The sequence below is a fragment of the Macrotis lagotis genome, chromosome 1 (assembly GCF_037893015.1).
Source record: "Macrotis lagotis isolate mMagLag1 chromosome 1, bilby.v1.9.chrom.fasta, whole genome shotgun sequence".
Taxonomy (NCBI): Eukaryota; Metazoa; Chordata; class Mammalia; order Peramelemorphia; family Peramelidae; genus Macrotis; species Macrotis lagotis.
In genome coordinates this window covers 874,540,904-874,562,488 of record NC_133658.1, presented here as the reverse complement: position 1 = coordinate 874,562,488, position 21,585 = coordinate 874,540,904, and the positions used below count along the sequence as shown (strand labels likewise).

Genomic DNA, 21,585 nt, shown 5'->3' with positions numbered 1-21,585 from the left:
TCTCTTCCCTTGCCAGTGGCTGAACAAGCAGCCAACTCATGGATGGATGGATGAGAATGTCCAGAAAACCAAAAGAATAGAATCACATTCCCAGGTCTCAGAACACAGTCCCAGAACTGATGGGCCACCCCCAAACCCCACAGGGAATTGGGGTGATTTGGCCTGATTTTGGTTTTGGACTGATTTTTCTTGCTAAATGTTGACTTGGACAGATATCTAAAGGCCTTGGGTTTGAGTTCCCACACTGAAGCTGATTACGTTTATCCTTTATTCTTGAAGGAGACCATAACATCAGGGAGGTGATGCCATGACAAGCACATGAATCGGATGTGAGTGAGGGGGTGCTGTGCTAAGTCACCAGCCTCATTTCCTCCTCCAGAGTTATCTGGGTCCAGTGGCCAGATATGGATCAGAATGAGTGGAGATGGTTCTGGATGAAAAGCAAAGAGGATTAAGTGACTTGCCCAAGGTCACACAGCTAGTAAGTGTCTAAGACTGAATTTTAACTCAGTTCTTCCTGACTTCAGGGTCAGTGTTCTATCCTCTACACTATCTAGTTTCCCCAACTCTTGTACTAACTTACTAGGTAGCCAAGGGCAAATCATTTCTCCCTTTTGAGACTATGATGTCTCATTTGAAAAGTGAGGGGATTGGCCTGCATGATCTCTTAGGTTCTTTCCAGGTTTAGTGTTCCATTTGACCCTTCTTTTCCCTGATATCCATGATCTAATTCTATTTAATCCATAAAATTTATTAAGCACCCAATATATGCAAGAATATTTAGACAAAACCAAGTTCCTCAAAATAGCCAGAAAATAACTTCTGAAACTTCTTGGTGCATATATACAAAAATCACCAGAAAATGTCCTACATTTGAGAAATCTGGTGACTTGGGAAGCTTTTGCATTCCAATGGAAAGGTAAATTTATTTTGAGTAAGAGAATCCAGGTTCATCCTACCTTTTCGATCTCTGTGACCTTAGGCAAGTCCCACAACTTCCCTGAGCCTCAAGTTTCCTGCCTACAAAATGAGAGGATAAGACATGATGGTTTCCTCTGTGGTCCTAAATCTGCCCAAAAAGGACCTCCTTCATTTTCACCTAAATAGATCTTGCTCCCCTCACAGAACCTTGACATTCCTTTAAGAATAGGGGCCCATTCCTCATTGAGTCTTGTATCCCCCTTAGAACCTGGTAAGGAAAAGGAACAGTCATAGAAACTTAGAACTGGGAAGACCTTATAGTAGAGTTGAGGCAGACAAAGGCTAAGTGACTTGGTCATGAAACTAGGAAGTGTCTAAGATCAAATTTGAACTTCAGTCTCCCTGACTCAAAGCCCAGTACTTTATCCACTACCACACCTGTCTATGCTCAGTGAGTGCCTGCCATTACAAATACAGTGAGCATTAATTCAAGAAAGTATCCTGGAGGCAGTAAGTTTTCATCAGGATTTTCAATAAGGAAAGCAATGCAAAAGAGAAATATGTAGCCATCTGGTTCAATCCCTTCATTTTCAGGTTAAAAAAGAAAAAAAACTGAGAAATGACTTGTCCAAGATCTCATAGTGAGTCTGTGGCATTTCACAGATAAGAAACCTAAGACCCAGAGAGGGAAAGGAACCAGTGAAGTGTCATGAACCCAGAATGGAGGAAGTAGCCTGTGATGGTGGGAAAACTGTGGTGGGGAAAGTGTTAGAATTTGGAGTGGTGATTTCAATAGGGGGATTGCAATAAATGTCTCTTTAGCTCTAAATTTAGGTTTCTAGGATTCTAAGATCTCAACTCCCCCACATTCTTTTACCAACCTATTATGCCACCTCCATTCACTAGAAATCACCTCTCCAGGAGCAGAGAGGGTCACCTCAAGGCTAATCCCTACCTAATTCCTACTATAAACAATTCTCTGCATTTTCAAATTGAAGAATAGAATTAGGGAGATTCTTGAGTTAACTTTCTAGAAGATGACATTAGATCATGTAGACTAGGAATCTTACTGATGCTCTAATACATCTTCTTTTATTTGCAAATGAGGAAACTGAGGCTAGAGATGTGACATTCTTGCCTAAGGGCATATAATTAATAAGAAGAGCTAAGATTGAAGTCCAAGCATAATCTAATTTTGGGGGTTTTTTTTGTTTTTTGCCTCAGGAACTGAATCTTTCTCATTTTGAAGCTAAGGGAATCAGATCCACAGACTTTCTCTCCAAATCATTGACCCAGTCAACTAACCATCTGAATGGTACCCTAGGAATTATAATAATTATTCATATTCCAATAAACTATTTGGCATCTTCATTAAATGCACAAGGGCTGATACACTGTGAGTCATAATAAGTACTAACTGCTAGATACAAAGAAATATCCCATAGCAATTCTCCAAGGTGGGGGGGGGATATCATTTTGTCTATTTTATAGATAAGGAAATTGGAGTTCCAGGAACCTAGACTGTAGGTCTCAAATAAGTATCATAGTCAATAGAGTGCTGAATCTGGAGACAGAAAGACCTGAATTTGAATCCTGATTCACGTATTTACTCACTTGCCTTGGGCAAATCACTCGATCACTCTGTCTCAGTTTCCACATCAATATGGAATTGCTTAAATCTTTAAGAGGAGGATCAAATGAGCTAATATGCATCAAGAACTTTGGAAAACTTAAGATACAATAGATATGTTAGCTATTATTATGTTGAATAAAAAACTGTTCTAAGTTCAAATGAGAACTCATCCCTAAAGTAAAGAATATAGTGGGCTTCCAGTGTGCTTGTGGGGCTGAATGGCATCATGAGGAAAGCATTAATTCTGGAGTCAGGAAGTTCTGGCTCAAATCCTGACTCAGAAAAGTATTAACTGTGTGTCTCTGGCTATGCTTCACTTACAGGAGTCTCAGTTTCCTCAACTGTTAGTTGGAGGTGATAATCCTTGAGCTGCCTTATTTGAAGGTCAATCATACAGGAAGTGCTTTGTAAATCTTGAAGTAAGTTAAAACCTAAGCTATTACTATAAAGTCCCATGTGTATATTTTCAGCATTTTGATGACAATCAGAATTTCCCAATTGAATTTTGTGTCTCCCCCCCTCTCCTCTTGGCACCATGCCCTGAGTTGGAGGCTGGGTGTAGGTAGATACTCAAGCTCCCATAGGGAACAACAGCCAAACAGAGATGCCTAAGAGAAATATTAATACTTTTCTTCTGCAATTTGCATCACTTACTGTCTCACTTACTGTCTTCCACGTCTCACAATTGGCCTGTTCTCTTAGGCTTCCTCCTATCGTGTCAAGAAGGGGGGAATGAAACCTGTACAACTCTTGACTAGACGCTAGGGTTTTCACATTTCAGTCCGGCCTCTGCCACAGACTATGTGATGATCTTGAATAAGTCATTTCTTTCTTTACCTGAAAATGAAGGATTGAACCAGATGGCCACATTTTTCTCTTTTGCATTGCTTTGTCCCTTTCCTCACTGAAGATACTGATGAAAACTTACTGCCTCCAGGATATTTTCTTGAATTAATGCTCACTGTATTTATAAAGGTAGCTACCCACTGCACAGAGACAGGTGTAGAAGTGGATAAAGTACTGGGCTTTGAGTCAGGGAGACCGAAGTTCATATTTGATCTTAGACACTTCCTAGTTTCATGACCTTGGCCAGTCACTTAGCCTCTGTCTGCCTCAACTCTACCAGAAAATGGAGGAAGTACTTCACTCTCCAGGGTTGTTGGTGAAGATCAAATGAGATGATTTCTAAAGCTCTTAGCACAATGTACTTAAGACTAACTTTTCTCCTTCCTTAGTATATAATTACCTAAATCCTTACAGAGCCTTAGCTTAAAATTACTTTTTATCTTTTATTGGACATGTTCTTGCTTTTTATTTCATGTGCTGTGTCTTCCTTCAGATTGGAGGTTTTCTAGACCAAGAACTTTGTATATTCCTTCCTTTGCTTCCTTCAAAGCACCCAGCACAAGCTGTGGCCATGGATTTTCAATGCTGAATGTTCAAGAAAGGGGGAGGGAATCACAGCAACATACTTTTAATTTCATTGACTCATCTTTTGCTTTCTTAAAAAAGAACAATTCTGCACAGAAAATGTGTGAAAATTGTATTTGTTTTTAGGGTCAAACTTTCTTGTGTATATGGGGTGTAGCCTCTTCTGGTGAGGGAGATTTAAATCAGAGAATGTCAGAGTTAGGAGGACCCTTAGAACACAGAATGTCAGAGCTGAGAAGGACCTTAGGACACAGAATGTCAGAGCTTGGAGGGACCTTAGAACACAGGATGTCAGAGCCGGGAGAGACCTTAGAACATTGAATGTTAGAGCTGCGTTGAACCTTAGAGATTATCTCGTCCAACCCCCTCATTTTATAGATGAAGAAATTGCAGCCCAGAGAAGGGATGTGATTCATCTAAAGTAGTAAATTATTTCATATGGAAATTGAGGACAGAAGCAGGTTTCCTTGCATGAGAGTAGATAGAGCTCTGACTCCAAGTTTCCTTCTTTTAGTGAAATCAATTGAGAACTCCCCACTCTTTTTCTAGCTTCAGGGTAAATAAATTCTACACTCCTGAGGGTTTCCTGTGGAATGAATGCAATGTTGGAAAAAGGGGGCAAAGGGGAGAAATAAAAAATGAGAGTGAAAATTGGAGGAGGTAAGGAAAAAAAAGGGGAAAATATCCTACATTTGTGTCTCATCTTCATCATAAAGAATCCTAAAATTTCAAATTTGGAAAGAACCCATCAAAGATTTTCAAGTCCACCTCATATTTACTACCAGGATGATCAAGGTCAATCCCCTTCTCTTTTCTGGGAATCAGTTTCTTCCTCTGTAAAAAACTTGCGATAGACGAAATTCTCATGAAGGTCTCATTAAGATCTCATTCATGTTTAAATTTTTTCATCATATATAGACATCTTTATTCAGAGAGAGATTGTGGGGGGGAGAGAGAGAGAGAGAGAGAGAGAGAGAGAGAGAGAGAGAGAGAGAGAGAGAGAGAGAGAGAGAGAGAGAGAGGGGAGAGGAGGGGAGAGGAGGGGAGAGGAGGGGAGAGGAGGGGAGAGGAGGGGAGAGGAGGGGAGAGGAGGGGAGAGGAGGAGAGAGGAGAGAGGAGAGAGGAGAGAGGAGAGAGGAGAGAGGAGAGAGGAGAGAGGAGAGAGGAGAGAGGAAGAGAGAGGAAGAGAGAGGAGAGAGAGAGAGAGAGAGAGGGGAGAGAGAGAGAGAGAGAAAGAGAAAGAGAAAGAGAGAGAGAGAACTGAGCTTTTCATACCACAATTGGTTTGGCCATTCCCCAGTCAATGAGCAACCACTTTGGTTCCAGGTTTTTATGACCACAAAAAGTATTACAATGAATATTGACTGTCACTTATGACATCCCACATCTCTCGGATTTTGTTACTACCTCAAATGAAAGCAGCTTGATAACAGTCACTTCAGGAAAATTGTAATAACCATTCTTTCTAGTGTTGTTTTCTGACTAGGTACTACATACCTCTAATAGAGTCCTCTGTGGCTCATCAGTGTTTGAAGGTAATCATAGGTTCTTTGAAGTGAGAATGAAAATCCTCGAGTTCAAATAAAATGTCTACTACTTACTTGCCATGTTATCTTGTCCAAATCACACAACTTCTCTGGGTCTCAGTTTCCTTCTCTATAAAATGAAAGATTAAGCTCAACCTAATTATGGTCTTTTCCAGATTTAAATATATTGTCTTAATCTATGAATTTGTGAGACCCTTCCAAAATGGAAAGACTTCAGCAAAAGGACAGCAACAAACTGTCTCACCCAAGAATCAAATGAGCAAAATACAGAGAATCTCATTGCTAGGCTGGCAAAAAAGGTAGGTAGAATAGCTTTGACATAACATATAACCACGTGTCATAGTAGGAAAAGTTCTGGACCTGGAGTCAAAAAGAATTGACTTTGCCATTTACTAGTTATGGAGAGTCATTTAATCTCTCTGATCCTTACTTCTTATCTGAGGTTAAGAATAATCATAGAGAAAAAGGATGGAGCCAAGTTGCCAGATTGGAGGTAGCCCAGCAGAATTCCCTCAACATTTCCCTCCAAATAGCTTTAAAATAAAAACTCTAGTCAAATTTTGGAGTAGTATAATCAGTAAAAGATCAGGATGAAATTGTTTTCCCACCTAAGCATCTTAGGAGGTATTGAGACAAAGTTTGTGATAACTGGAGGAATGTCTGTCCCAAGCCCTCACACATCCCCACAGCAATAAGAGCCACCAAAGTGGGAGCAGCTTTGGGAGCTCTTAGACTAGAGACAGTAAGGATATTTTATGACAAGTGGTCAAAAAGAGATTGGAGGAACTGGTACTGGGTACAGTTGGGACTGATGGCGAGTTTATTGCCATATGCAGTTCTGGATTGTAATTCCAAAGAAGTGAGGAATATCAGAGTCCTGGTCAGATTTCCAAGACAAAAAGAACCCTATAGGGCTATAGGGGAATAGAAAATAATTCAAATGTCATGGAGTCACAATCAGGATCACACAAGATTTAGTAACTTCCACATTAAAGGAGCAGAGGATTTGGATTATGACAGAAGGCAAAAGAATTAGGGATTACAATAAAGAATAATCTGTTCAGCAAAACTGAAAAAAAAGTCTTTCAGGGGAAAATATTTAAAGAAAGAGAAGACTTCCAAGCATTCCTGAATAAAAGACCAGAGCTAACTAGAAAATCTAGCATTGAAACATAAGATTCGAGAGAAGCTTGTTTACAAAAATACTTGTAGCAGCAAAGAATTGGAAATTGTGAGGAGATGTTCATCAATTGAGGCATGGCTGAACAAGATGTGGAATATGATTGTGATGTAGTACTATTGTTGCTATAAGAAACAACAAGTGATTAGAATACAAGTCATTCCCTAATTGATAAAAGGTCGAAGGAAATGACCAGTATTCAGATGAAGAAATTAAAGCTATCCATAGTCATATGAAAAAATATTCTGTCACTATGGGTTAAAGCAATGAAAATTAAAACAACTCTGAGGGATCATCTCACACTATTCAGATTGGCAAATATGACAAAAAAAGGAAAAGGACCAATTTTGGAGAAGACATGGGAAAACTGGGGCACTAAAATTGGGATGAAGTTATGAACTTATCTAATCATTTTGGAGAGCAATTTGGAACTATGCCCAAAGGACAATAAAACTGCATACCCTTCAATCCAACAATATCATTACCAGGTCTATATCCCAAAGCAATCATGAAAAAAGGAAATATCCACATGTACAAAAAATATTTATGGTAACTTTCTTTGTAGTGGCAAAGAATTCAAAATTGAGGGGATGCCCATCAATTGGTCTGAGCAAATTGTGGTATATGAATGTGAAGAAATGCTATCATGAATGGGCAGACTTCAGAAAAGCCTGGAAAGACTTCCATAAACTAATGCTGAGTGAAGTGAGCAGAATCAGAAAAACATCATACACATTAACAGTAACTTGGGTGATGATCAACAATGATGGACTTAGCTCTCCACAGCAGTAAAATAATCAAAGATAATTCTAAAGGACTTCTAAAGGAAAATACCATCTACATCCAAAGAAAGAATTATGAAATCTGAATAATATTTTCCATTTTAAAAATTTTGAAATATGTTTTATGTTATTTTTACCCTCTCATGGTGTTTTGTTTCTTTTGGTTGTGATTCATCTTTCACAACATGACTAATATGGAAATATGTTTAACATAGTTATATATGTATAACTATATCAAATTCCTCACTGGCAAGGGGAGTGGGGAGGGAAAGGGGGGGAGAAAAATGTGGAACTCAAAATCTTACCCAAAAAATGAATGTTGAAGACTATCTTTGTATATAGTTGAAATAATAAATAAATAAAAACAACACAAGGGGAGTGGTTTCTGAAAAATATGTCAAGACCTATATGAAGGAATATAAATGAAGTGAGGAAAAACTAGATCATTGTACATAGTTAAAGCTATATTGTAATGATGATCTGCTGTGAAAGACTTGGCTACTTTGATCACTCCAAAGCAGTTCCAAAGGACACATGAAAAAAACATTATCCACTTCCAGAAAGAGAACTGGTGAAATGTGAGTGAAAATTGAAATATAATTTTCTCATTTTATTTTTCTTGCATTTTTTAAAATATGATTAACTTGGGAATATGTTTGGCATAATTTCACATGAATAACTGATCTCATATCACTTACCATCTCAATGGGTAGGGGAGGACATGAAATGGGGAGAGAATTTGGAACTCAAAATATTTAAAGAGTAATTAAAATAAATAATGATTAAAAGAATTATCAAACAGCCTACTTCCCAATTAAACCAGAATTTAAGAATGGCACGAGGAGAAAGATAATAAACAGATAAAAAATAGAAAAGGTAAGCCAAGACCTTCTAACAAATTATTTTCTCCATTATTAACTGTGGGGTCACCAATTAAGACTCCAAGAATATAGCTCTTCATGGTTATGGGAGGAAGTAGAAGTGAAATTAAAACAAAACGAAGCAAAGACAAAAACCAACTACATTAGAACAAACATTCAAAGCAAAGACCTCTGCTGGAAGTCATGTGTAAGAAATCAGTTCTCAATATATATCTTACAAAGAAGAAGCTATGAAATGCTTACAAATAATTGTGGATTATCACCAGAAATGCGATCAAGGGAAAAAAAATCAATGTCTACCAGCCCATGTATCAACTTTAACCATATGTCTTGTCTATAATATCTTTTGAGAACAATTTATGCATACTATGATAGACATATTGAGGACATCCTTACTAAATATTTGAGAATATAATAAGCATATTTTTGAAAATGACATTCTGCTTCATCACAAGAAAAATCAAGGCAAAAAGAATAAGAAACTCTCTTTGGAGCTAGGAAAGCCTGAGTTCAAGTCGCAACTCTTTTTATTTTAGTTATTTGTTCTTTAGGTTTTTTTGCAAGGCAATGGGGTTAAGTAAGTGGCTTTTCCAAGGCCACACAGCTAGGTAATTATTAAGTGTCTGAGGTCAGATTTGAGCTCAGGTCCTCCTGACTCCAGGGCCTGTGCTCTAGCCACTGTGCCACATAGCCGCCTCTCAAGTCCCAACTCTTAATCACAATGGTCACTCATACTGACTGTGCAACCTTTTTGCAACCTCACAGGATTCTGGATATCCCTTTTAAGACTCTAAGTTACAGAATTGACCTGCATTGGTTTTTAAAAAAAGGGGAAAAAGAGGAAAGAATGAAATGAGAATAGCTGACAGTAGAACCTGACTCTAATCTGAACTGAGGGGAAAGGGGGAGGGAGAGAGGGAGAGAATTCCAAAGAAAATAGGAGGGAAAGGAGAAAAGGGAGATTTAGAGGGGGTAATAGTTAAAAGAAGGGATTAAGTTTAAGCAAATCAATCTCTTAATTTTTATAAAAATATGTCAAAGAATGAGCAACTAAAGGGATGTCCATCACTTAGAAAATGACAGCAAATTATGTAGAATGTTTGTGATGAAATACTATTGTGCTGTAGGTAATTATAAAGGAGATGGTTTCAGAGAAACCTGGAAAGACTCACATGAACTTAAGGAGATTGAAGTGAGCAGAACCAGAAGAATTTATATAATGACAATATTGTAAAAGGCAAGCAGCTATGAAAGACTTAAGAACTCTCATCAGCATAATCATCCACCATACTAGAAGAAGTCTATTGATGAAATATATCATTTACTTCCTGATAAAGAAGTGGAAGGTATCTCTATGTATTGCTTTTTGTTCTGGACATGTTTAGTTTTTTTTTTCTATACTATACATGTTTGTAATGGGGGTTTAGTTTTGCAGCTTATCAAAATGGAGAAGATTGGCAAAAAAAGAAATAGATTTTTGCAGACTAAAAAATAAGAGAAAATGTATCTTATGCTGTATAACCAGTCTAAGACCTTGCTGTCAAGATATAGGAAGCACACATAATCAACCATCTTCTGAAATCCTGGTTATTCATAATACATATTGATCAGTTTCCTTAAGTAGTGCCTTCCTTCCTCCCCTCCCTCCCTTCCTCCCTGCCTTCTTTTTTCTTTTCTTTCTTTTCTTTCTTTTCTTTTCTTTTCTTTTCTTTTCTTTCTTTCTTTCTTTCTTTCTTTCTTTCTTTCTTCCTTCCTTCCTTCCTTCCTTCCTTCCTTCCTTCCTTCCTTCCTTCCTTCCTTCCTTCCTTCCTTTCTTCCTTTCTTTCTTTCTTTCTTTCTTTCTTTCTTTCTTTCTTTCTTTCTTCCTTCTTTCTTTCCTTCTTTTTTCTTTCTTTCTTTCAAATGATAGATTAGCAAAGTAAAAAGTAGCAATAAAACATTTAAATTCCAAATGGGTGCCATAACTATATGAATGTGTTTGTTTCTACATGTGGAGCTGCTAATGTAGTAAAAGTCCTGGCCATTATAAGAGAATGGAAAACAATCTTCCAACACAGTTTGATTAATTCTTTTTTCTAGTATATGTTTTATGATGCAAAATTTCTGATTCAAATAAATGTTTTCTCCCATTCATTTTAGTAGGTCTCTTATGTATAATCAATACCAAGATGGGAAGCAATGGAGAACCAATAGTTGAAGATCAACCTGTATTATTGTTGGCATATTTTATAGGATAAATTCTCTGATGCTCATGAAGTCTGATGCATAGACAGAAAGTTTTCCCATATTCTTAAATTTTCTCTCCAATATGAATTCCTTGATATGAGGGTATTGCTCATGGATCATACTGATAAGATTCATGAACCAACTGGTATAGAATAACGTATTTTCCCAGTACATAAACTCCTCAAGAGCAGAATTATTTCATTTTTGTCTTTAGACCCCACCATTAGGCACAGTAACTTGTTCACCATGGACACTCCAAAAGTACTTGTTGAAATGTAAAGACTAACAGATGGTCTTCTGTGGGGATGGTGGAGGGAAGTAAGATTGGGGGGGGGGGGAATTGTAAAAATCAAAATAATTAAAATCTTTCTTAAAATATATACTGGTTGAGTTAAACTGAAAAGTAAGAGTCAACAAATATTTTCACTCATTAAATTCACAAGGTTTCTCCCAAGCATGAATTTGGTAATGTTGAGTATAAATTCTTCACTTTGAGGAAGTCATTCTAAGTTCTTGATGCTCATAAAATATCATTTTGTTAAAGATTTTTGATGTCCTCCACCTTGGAGACAAGTGTAAGTTTGCTATTTTGGAGACATCTGAGAAATCATGATGATCAAAGTGTCTATTCCTCAGTCTGATTGATCACATCCACTAAATATCATTCTTAAACTTTCTACCCAAATGAACTGTCTAATATTGAATAAGCCTTCCTACATTCATTATAACCAAAAAGTGTCTCTTCAATACTAATTCTCACACACTGGATAAGATGTCTTATAGCAGAAGACCTTCCAACATTCATGAAATTTTCTTAGCCAACTAACACCATAAGTTTATTTTAATTTGCATCTCTCGTGCTCGCTTCAGTAGCACATATACTAAAATTGGAATGATACAGAGAAGATTAGCATGACCCCTATGCAAGGATGACACACAAATTCATGAAGTGTAATTTTCATCTCTTTTATTATTGATTTGGAGCATTCTTTCATGGAATTGTTGATAGATTATATTTCTTCTGAGAAATTCCTATTCACATCCTTTGTTAATTTATCCAATGGAGAATGATTCTTGTTATGTATTAACAAGCATTTATTAATGAGAGACACTGAGAAGCTAGATGGGAGTGGATAGAACACTGGACTTGGAGGCAGAAAAATGAGTTCAAATTGGCCTCAGATTCTTACTAGCTGTGTGAGCCAGAGCAAGTTACTTAATCTCTGTTTCTCTCTTCCTTCTCCTCCTCCTCCTTATTCCCCTCGTCATCAATAATAGTAATAGTTAAAAGTTACATAGAGCTTTTGTGCAGCACCTTGTAAATATATTATTCTTCTCCCTCTTCTACCCCATCAGAATAACACTGGGAGGTAGGTGTTATTGATGATGATGATGATGACCTATTGATTTCACCTTTGCAACATCTCTTGAATTTGTCTCCTTCTTTCCTCTTACATGACTCTCTCTAATCTAACCTTCCATCACCTTATGCCTGGATTGTTGCAATAATTGATGGTGAATCTGCTGCCTCAATTCTTTCCCTACTTCAATTCATCCTCCATTTGGTCATCAGAGTGATTTTCCTAAAACACAAGTCTAACTATGTCACACACAGCTCTGTTCAGTAAATTACAATGACTTCATATCCCTTCTAGGATCAAATACAAAATTCTCTGTTTAGTATTCAAAACTCTTCATAATCAAGCCACTTCCTTTCTTTTGTCTTCTTACATCTTATTCCCAGATATATATTCTTTAATCCATTGACACTGGCCTCTTTGTCATTCCATGGATAAGATACTCTATCTCTTGTCTCTCATCATTTTCTTGAACTATTCTCCGTGGTTGGAATGCTTTCCCTCTTCCCAACTACTGACTTCCTTGTTTTCTTTTATGTTCCAACTAAACCCCACCTTCTACAGGAAGATTTTTTTAAAACTTCTCTTAACTTTAGTGCCTTCTATTTATTATTTCCTATTTTGGGTATAAAGGTATATTTTCATATATATGTATATATATGTATATATTTGTTTTCATGCTATATCTCTATCATTAGATTGTAAACTCCTCAAGGGCATGAATGACTTTTTGCCTCCCCAGTGGTTAGTAGTGTTGGGCACACAGTAGGTACATAATAAATCTTTGTTGATTGACAAAGAAGAAGAGGAGGAGGAGAAAGAAAAAGAAGATAAATTCCAATTATTGTGATAGCATTCAACATCAAGGGAGAAATTCCATAGGTTCCAGAAGAAAACAAATTCAGGAACAGGGTAAAATGAGTTCAGACAAGAATGGCCCTATTGCTCAAAACTAACCTTTCTTATAGTCTGCCCTGAAATGTTCTTCCTTTTTCACTTGACCTTTACTGGCTGACATTTTTGGTTCTTGAGCTGATGGCTCTTTTACATCTTTTTGATGGCCACCAACCCCCTCCTGACCATAGACTCAACATGGACACTGCTGTTATTCCTCTTCAGTTCACCTGAACCAGAGATTGTAGACTTTCATAAAGTTTTCCTGACACTAAGAGACACAACATAACAATAAAATAAACTTGTAAAATAGAAATAAAAAGTATCAAGTTACCAAACCAAGGAATCTAATCATAAAATGGGAAATGGAAAGATGATTGTACTCACCATCAGAGGACCTAGGCTTGAGGTCAGGTTCTGACACTTACTGGTCATGAGGCTAAACTTGGATAAGTCATTTTCCCTTTGAATCTCAATATCCTCATATTTCCTGTGGATTTAATGCCTGCACTACTTATCTCAAATGGCTGTAAGGAAGACAGCACTTTATAAGCCAGTGCTGTGTGGCAAATTATTTGAGTGATTATTTCACTCCAAATCTGATCATTTTAGCATCACTGTTCTTCCCTCAATGTTACAAGGCAGTAAATCACAGGACACCATAACCTCAGAAGAATCAAAATTGTAGATGACCCAAATAACGGTGAAAAAGACAGGTAGTGTGTATTAACAGGCTACAACCCATTATCAATCATGGCCTGTGTTCAAGAAATGGAATGACAAAACATCACTAGGACAGGTATGACTAGAAAAGGAAATGCACAGGCTATGGAGCAGGAGTGAGAGAAAAAAGATAGACAACCTGAGTATGAGCTTTTCGGGTTCAATAATATATTGGAAAAAAAGGAATTCAGCACCTTCAGCACTATAGGTTTTGTAATTATGATATTGAAGGGGATATAGTATTGCAAGAATTTAAAAGCACTTTACACATATCATTTCTTATACATATGCTCTCTTGTAAGTAAGTAATGTCTTGTAGTAAGATGTGAAAAAAAGAATTACAGAGAGGAAAAAATTCAATAGTGGATTCATTCATGAATACTTTAAGGTTCACAGAGTGAATTCCTCAAAACAACTCTTTGACGTTGTAGTCATTTGGCTTAGGGAGGGGAGGTCAAGTAGCAATGGTAATGGGAATATGAGTCTGAATCTGTGATTTTGTTGGTGGAAAAAATTGTCACCAATGAAATTCTAATTGATTCTGATCAGAAATTCCTCTATAACTTAGCATATTTTCTAAGTTACCTTGAGCCTTGGGAGATTAAATAGTTCTCCCAGTCTTACACAGTTACTGTGTATCAGGAGCAGGATCTGAACTCAGCTCTTCCTGACTCCACGATGTGTTTTCTCTTCACTGCCTCACTCTACTTCTCAGCACAAACATCCCCATTTTAGAAGTGAAGAAACAAAGAGGTTACATAGCTTGATCAAGTCTCACAGAAAGTGTTAGAGCTAGGATTTGAATCCAGATCTTCTAGCCTCCAGTCATGGAGACATTTCCATTGCATTGTATTGTATTGGAAAGGATTTTATCTTCTTTGGTAGAAAGAATGGCTGATGAAAAATACTCTAAATTGGGGAGCTAGGTGGCTCAGTGGATAGAGCACCAGCCCTGAAGTCAGGAGGACCTGAATTCAAATCCAGAATCAGACATAGAATACTTAGCTCTGTGACTTAGGGCAAATCACTTAACCCCATTGCCTTGCCAAAAAGAACAAAAAGGCTCTAAATTTCTACCAATTAGAGAAAAACAAATTAAACAATTCTGATGCTCCACTTTATACCCAACAGATTGGTAATGCTGACTGGACTGGATGGTCTCTAGCCAAGTTCACATAGGCACTATTTAATTCATTTAAAAAATTATTCTAGTAGTCTGGGTCTTAATCTGGGAGGCCATGTCATAGTTAAGCACCTTTTCTCTTTCCCCTCTTCTTCTCTCTTACTTGTTGAAGGATGTTATTAAGTTTGAGGATAGAGGAAGGAGTCAGAAGTAAAAACTCAGGTTCTCTTGACCTTCAGCCTTAGTCCATCAGGTGCCTTTGATATTGCTTCAGCTCAAGATTTTGCCCTTGGGGAAGCCCTGGGCATCTCTAGGTGGCTACAGGGTCCAAAGAGATGAAAGGCACCTTCTCTTTGCCTTGGCAGGCAGGTGAATGATGAAAGCTGAACCCTTGATGAAGGGAAGGGAGTTTTTGTGGGTATCTGAAGCTTTCTAGTTTGCGGCTAGTTAGCTTCCTCACTGGTAATGGATTTAGGGGTTCTTTTTTCTTGGGATAGATGTAATAAACCCAGATACAGGAAAATCCCAAGATCATATTGTCCAGCACCTTGGCATAGACCTAATGCTGGAAGGGAACTTAGAGGCAGCTAGGTGATTGGTAGATAGGATGCTCTATTTGACATAAGGAAGACCTGAACTCAAATCCTGTCACATGCATTTATAAGCTATATCTTTAACCTTTATCTCCCTCATTTTCTTCATCTGGAGTTAGTAATTGGACTTTCTTCCAAGGATTGTTGTATTGATTATGAGATATTTATAGAGCACTTTGCAAACCTTAAACCACTATATAAAAGCTAGTGATTATTAGTTATAACTATGCACTACTTATTCTGTGCAATGAGAAAACTGAAGTCCAGAAACACTGAGGAACTTATTCAAAGTCACACAGAGTAGTAAAAGGAGAGAGGTAAGCCAGTATTATTTCCACTATACATACTTCAAATTCCAGTGAGTGGCATGGATCTGAGACAGAGATTCCATAGCCTTATGGCCTTACCCTTTCCCATGTATGATAGTGTTCATTGTGAGAAATCTATTCTCTCTCGGAATGCCCCAATGTCCAATTATGATCCTTAGGAATGGGAGAAGTAAATATTGTCTTGGTTGGGGGGAGAGTCCCTTTTCAGGAGGTATATTGTACAAAGTCACAGAGCATTATCTTGATGGAAGAGCTGGAAATAGAATCTTCCATTTGCATGTATGTTTGCATCCTCATCTCCTCCATTAACCTGAAAGATATACAGAAGAGGTCTTTGATTCTTTCTTTAAACTGGAAGCCTTACAACAAATGCCAAATCCATCTTTTTTTTCTTTTCACAATGACTAATGTAAGGGTTTGCAATCCAATACAATCAACATTTATTAGCACAGTGTGTTAAGTGCTGGGGATACAATTAATAAAATGTAAGACAGTTGCTGGTCTCAAGCAAGCTAGTGATACAAAGGGGGAAATGAAACATGAAAGGAAGTGGGAAAAGGGGAACACTAGGGAGTACTCTGCTCAGGGGCATTTGTTCTGAGTTGAAACCAGGCAGAACAACAGATGCAAAGAGGAGTGAGTTTACAGGAAACCAATGGGTCAAAATGGTCAATGTGGTACAATAAATGTACAATGTGGATGAGGGAGAGTGGAATTGGATGGAAGACAAAGACCTGGATCCTAAACCTGCTCTGGCAGAGTCACACTATTTGAGTTTGAGGAAATCTCTCTTGGCTGCTGTTTCTGCATCTCTGAAATAAGGCCTCTGAAATCTGAAATAAGGTCTTTAAGATCAATCAAGTCAAGAAGCATTGAAGGCAAGCATACTTACTGTATAGAAGACATTATGCTAAGTTCTGGGTAGTCAAAGAAATTTGATCAGAGCTATGTGTCTGTACAGAGAATCTCCTTCCTTCAAGGAGCTCACATTTTAATGGGGGTGATAACACGCAAATGGCCACAAATGAAGAAGACATAAACATGATAAATTGAATGTCATCCCAGAGTACAGACAAGAGTTTTGAGAGAGAAGGGGAAACTAAGAGAGGTTTTTTGCTTGTTTGTTTTCTTTTTTTCTTTTTTTGTTTTGTTTTTGCAGAGAGTAGTCTTTGAACTGGAATTTAAAGAAAGACAGGAGTCCGAGGTGAAGAAAAGGGCAATTCAGACTTAGAGGATACTCTTAAATTCCTGGAATCAGGAAATGAAATGTTGTGACCAAAGAACAGTAAGATGGCTAGCACAACTGGATTATACTGTCCATGGATGGGGGAAAAGTATAAGAAACCTGGCAAGGTAGGAGCAGGGAAGATTATGATAGGCTTAAAAGCTACGGAGGAGAGGATTTTAGAGAGAATATTTTGGGAAGAGTGTGGTTTAGTAAGATCATTTTGGCAGCCAAGTGCAAGAGGTACAGGAAGGGTGAAAGACCTGAGTCAGGGAAACCCACCAGCAGATGACTGCAGAAGTCCCAGGGTGAGGTGTTGAGGACCTGCAGCATTGTGGTAGCTGTATCAGATATTAAAAGTGTTTCAAAAGTAGAATTACCAGGACTTGGCAATAGATTGGATATGTGGAGTGAGAGAGGGAAGAATTGAGGATGGCTCTTATTTTCAAGCCTAGATAACTAAGAAGATGGTGGTATTTTCAATGATAATTTGGAAACTCAGAAGTGGAGAGGTTTAGTGAGGAAAGATAATGAGTTTAGTTTGGGACATGTTGAATTTAAGATGACTATAGGCTTTTTAGTTTTGGATGTCAGTTGGAGGCAGTTGGAGATGGGAGATGGGGTCAGGAGAAGGTTAGGGCTGGATAAATATATCTGGGAACCATCTGCATAAAGATGACAATTAAATCCATGGGAACTATGACAGCAGCAAATGAGATAGAATAGATGGAGAAAAGAAGACTCAGGACAGAGCCTTTGTGGGATCCCCAAGCTTAGCAGAACTGACCTGAAGGAAAAGCCAAGAAACCTGAGGAAGATTGCTCAGACATGGAGGATTCAGCAGTCACAAAAATCTAAAGGAGAAAGTACTGAGAAGAGGATGATAATGCCAAAGGCTATAAAGAGGCCAAGAAGAATGAGGATTGGAAAAAAAAAAAGCAATTTTATTAGGTCCCTCTCAGCTCTAAAATTATGCGTATTCGAGTTTCTTCCATAGCTGACAGTTACTTTAGGATTATTTCCAATTCTGACATTCTGTATTTCAGATTTGATATTCTCTAGTCTCAAATACTTTTTGCCTTTAATATTCTATATTTTAAGGGCCCTCCCAGCTCTGATATTCTGTGTTCTAAGGTTTCTCCTGGCTCTGACATTCTATGTTCTAAAATCTTCTCTAATTCTGACATTCTCTGTTCTAAGGCCCCTCCCAGCTCTAACATTTTTGTGTTCTAAGGGTCCTCCCAGCTCTGACATTCTAGGTTTTAAGGATCCTCCCATCTTTAACATTTATTGTTCTTAGTCCTCCTCCCCCAACTCTAACATTTTAGGTCCTAAGGACTCTCCCAGTTCTGACATTCTCTATTCCAAGGTCTCTCCCAGCTCTGACATTCAATATACTAAGATTCTTTCCAGTTCTGCAATTCTGGGAGTACGATTATAGTCAGAATTCATTATGCATGCATGTATTGCAGTTTGTGGATTATCCATGGCAGTGCTTCAGCCCTGCTTCAAGCCTCTGATGTCCTATCTGTAAAATGGTTGGGAAGCTTCTGCCTGGGCCAGGGACTCTGAATGAATGAATTGGGAATATTGCCAACTCAGACGGAAGGACTCTGGGCAGAAGAGGTTGGATGTGGTCCATAGACTCAAGGACAGAGGATATGGAACCCATGGACAATGTGGACCAGTCTTTTGGTACTTCCCCACCCCCATCAGAGAAATCCTAAAGTGCTTGTCAGCTCCATCTACATATTTATATGTCTGTGTGCGATAAAAATATAACCGAATCGCCCACCACTGAAATGCAACCACTCTGAGTGTAAAATATGAGGCTTACTTAACAGCTGCATGGACATGAATCCCTGAAAGAGGCTCACAACCCCTTGACATTGGGGGGAGGGAGGGGACAATTGAAAGAAGGGAAATTTAATTATCTTAATAAATGTAGGGCTGGGGAACTGATGCTGAAATGGTTATTAGATCTGGAATGACCTCAAAACCTCTCTGAGGTCTCTTCTCTTCACTTCCTATAGAGCCTTATGGGAGAATGGGGAAGGAGAATACTCTGGAATTCCCAAAGGAAAACAAAGGAGGAGAACTCCTCAGCCAGCACCATTGATATTTCACCTACTAAACTTATAGTAAAACCATACAGTTCTCCTTGATCTCTTTGTCCCCTTCCAATTAGGAATAAAGTCCAAAGGCATAACAAGGAATTCTGGCACTTGGAACAAATTCAGTTGAGTGGGGGATGAAGGAAGTCAGAGTGACCATGGTCCAGAAGACAGTTTAATTAGGTAGTTAAACTGATGGAATATGGATATAGCAGGAAAGGTGTGAAGTGGGAGTGGGAGAAAGTGGGCCCACAAAGAGGACTGAGTCTTCTGAGGAAGCAAGAGTAGTTGTGGTGTGGAGATGACAAGGAAGTGTGGAGATAGAATAGTGAGCCAAAGGACTACCATTGGGATGAAGGCTCCTGCCTCTGCCAGTACCTAGGACAAGTCCCCAGTAGCCCATCTTTGTTTTGGTTCTGATGAAAGCTCAGGTAAATATCATTCAAAATAAAGTTTACAAATTCACTTCATCTTTTTTGGCTTCAGTTTCCGCATCTGCAAAATGAGGAGAATGGACTAAGGTCCTTCCTAGGTCAAAATTAGCAGGTTTAGGGAAATAGATATCCTATATCTAGAGCTAGATTTTACAGATGAAGAAACTGAGGCCTAGGGATATTAAGTGACTTACCTAAAGTCACATAGATGGGAAGCATGCCAGATGGCATTTGAATTCAGGTTCTCTGACTTCAAAGTCAATGCATCTTCTGCTATATTGTACTGCTTTCATTATTTCCATTATTTCATTTAGTCCAGTTAGTGTTGGAGGCTGGATTTGAATTCAGGAAGATGAATTTCCCAAATTCCAAGCCCTAGCACTTTATTGATTGTGTCACCAAAGTTTCCTTTGTGTGTATGTGTATACCCATTTAAAGAGAGAGAGAGAGAGAGAGAGAGAGAGAGAGAGAGAGAGAGAGAGAGAGAGAGAGAGAGAGAGAGAGAGAGAGAGAGAGAGAGAGAGAAAGAGAGAGAGAGAAAGAGAGAGAGAATGCCAAAAAGGATGAATGTCTGGAAAATGATAATTAATGATCAGGAAAATGAAATACCCCAACAAACAATCATCAATCCTTCCTTTAAGGCTCTAGAATTATAGAATATTAAGGATAGAGAATCACAGAATGTTAAAACTAGGATGCACCAGAATGTGAAGTTGGGAAGATGCCTTGGAACACTAAATGGCAGAGGTGGAGGGACCTTAGAACATAGAATGTTAGAATCAACCATTTCTTAAATCTTTTAAATCTCTTAAATGTGTCAGATACTGAGAATACAAAGACTAAATGAAAAAGCCTCTAGCCTCAAGAAGTTTAGAATAGAAGGGACCTTAGAAAATAGAATTCTTGTACTGGAGAGATCTTAGAATAGGGTCATGGGGAAGACAGATTCAGTTTGCTCTGTTTGGTCTCAGAATTCAGAATCAGGAAAAATGAGTAGAAGTTGAAAAGAAGTAAAGAAAAGCAAATTTAATCTCAGTATAAGAAAGAACACCCTAACAACCAGAGCTCTCCCCAAGTAGAATGAGCTGTCCTGGAGAGGCAGCTGTTTTCCTTCTCATTTCTGGCCTCCGTGTAATAGCTAGCTTACCAGTGCGAGTGTTTTAGTGGTCATTCTTTTACTGTATGGATTAGACTAGATAGCTGTCGAAATTCTGTAATTCAGTGACAGAATTCCAATTTTGTCCTTACTCTGGGATCATTCTCTCCAGCTGCCACTGGCAAAGAAAGACCTTGTCTCCCCCACATTGCTACTACCGACTTTTCCCTTCAAGATTTAGGGATAATGGAGGTGGGGAGGATTGCTAATACTGACAATCACGAGTCCCCGTCAATGCACTTACCATTGTTTATTAGCAATACAGTTTTAATTACTGTTTAGAATGAGTATTTACCATGATATAAGAATATGATATAATATATAGTGATATAATAATAGACAGTTTATGATATCCCATATCCCTCTCTCTGAAAAATTAAGGACACATTCTTCCCTTGCCAACCTGAAGTCCCTTTATACAGGGACCTTAAACTTTTAAAGCAAATGTCACTAAAGCTCACATCTCCTGGATATTTGAAGTCCTTTTCTTATTATATTGATGCCTCATAAAATCCCCCTCAGGTACAGCCCTAACTGAGAGTTGCTGCCCTTATAAAATCCTGAAGTTTCCTTTTCTCCATAAGGCTAATATGGCTTCCATGTGTCTCTTGATGCTAGAAACAGACATTGTTGCTCTAAGGCTATGATTCCCAGTGCCAAAGGGAACTCTATTTGGAACTGAAATAAAAATTTAAAAACAGAAGAAGGGAACTCCAGATCTTCCTATATTATGAATTTCTTAAAGTTACTACCTTATTAATGGGGAGGAGCTGAGAATAAACTGATTGTCCTGCTAAGGACAATTCCCTTAATTACCACTTAACTAGTGATGCTAGAATGTATGATTCCTATCTGGCTTTTTAGTGTTTTACATAACCTCATAAGATGTAACAGATTCTTTCCAACCAATCACAGAATATTCCCTGGGTGGCTTTTCTGCTTTTATCCAATGATCAAAGCTTCTCACTCCTACAAAATTGATTAAGGATTTATTCACATCTAGTTTATACCTTGACTAATTGATGCCATCATAAA

At 38.1% G+C, this 21,585-nt stretch overlaps 1 non-coding gene across 1 annotated transcript; it reads left to right on the top strand.

Annotated features, from left to right (window-relative positions):
- The first annotated feature begins 11,458 nt into the window (after positions 1-11,458).
- LOC141510408 (U6 spliceosomal RNA) lies at positions 11,459-11,565 on the top strand. The gene has a single exon (XR_012474902.1). It is a non-coding gene; the product is annotated as a U6 spliceosomal RNA (small nuclear RNA).
- The last annotated feature ends 10,020 nt before the right edge of the window (positions 11,566-21,585 follow it).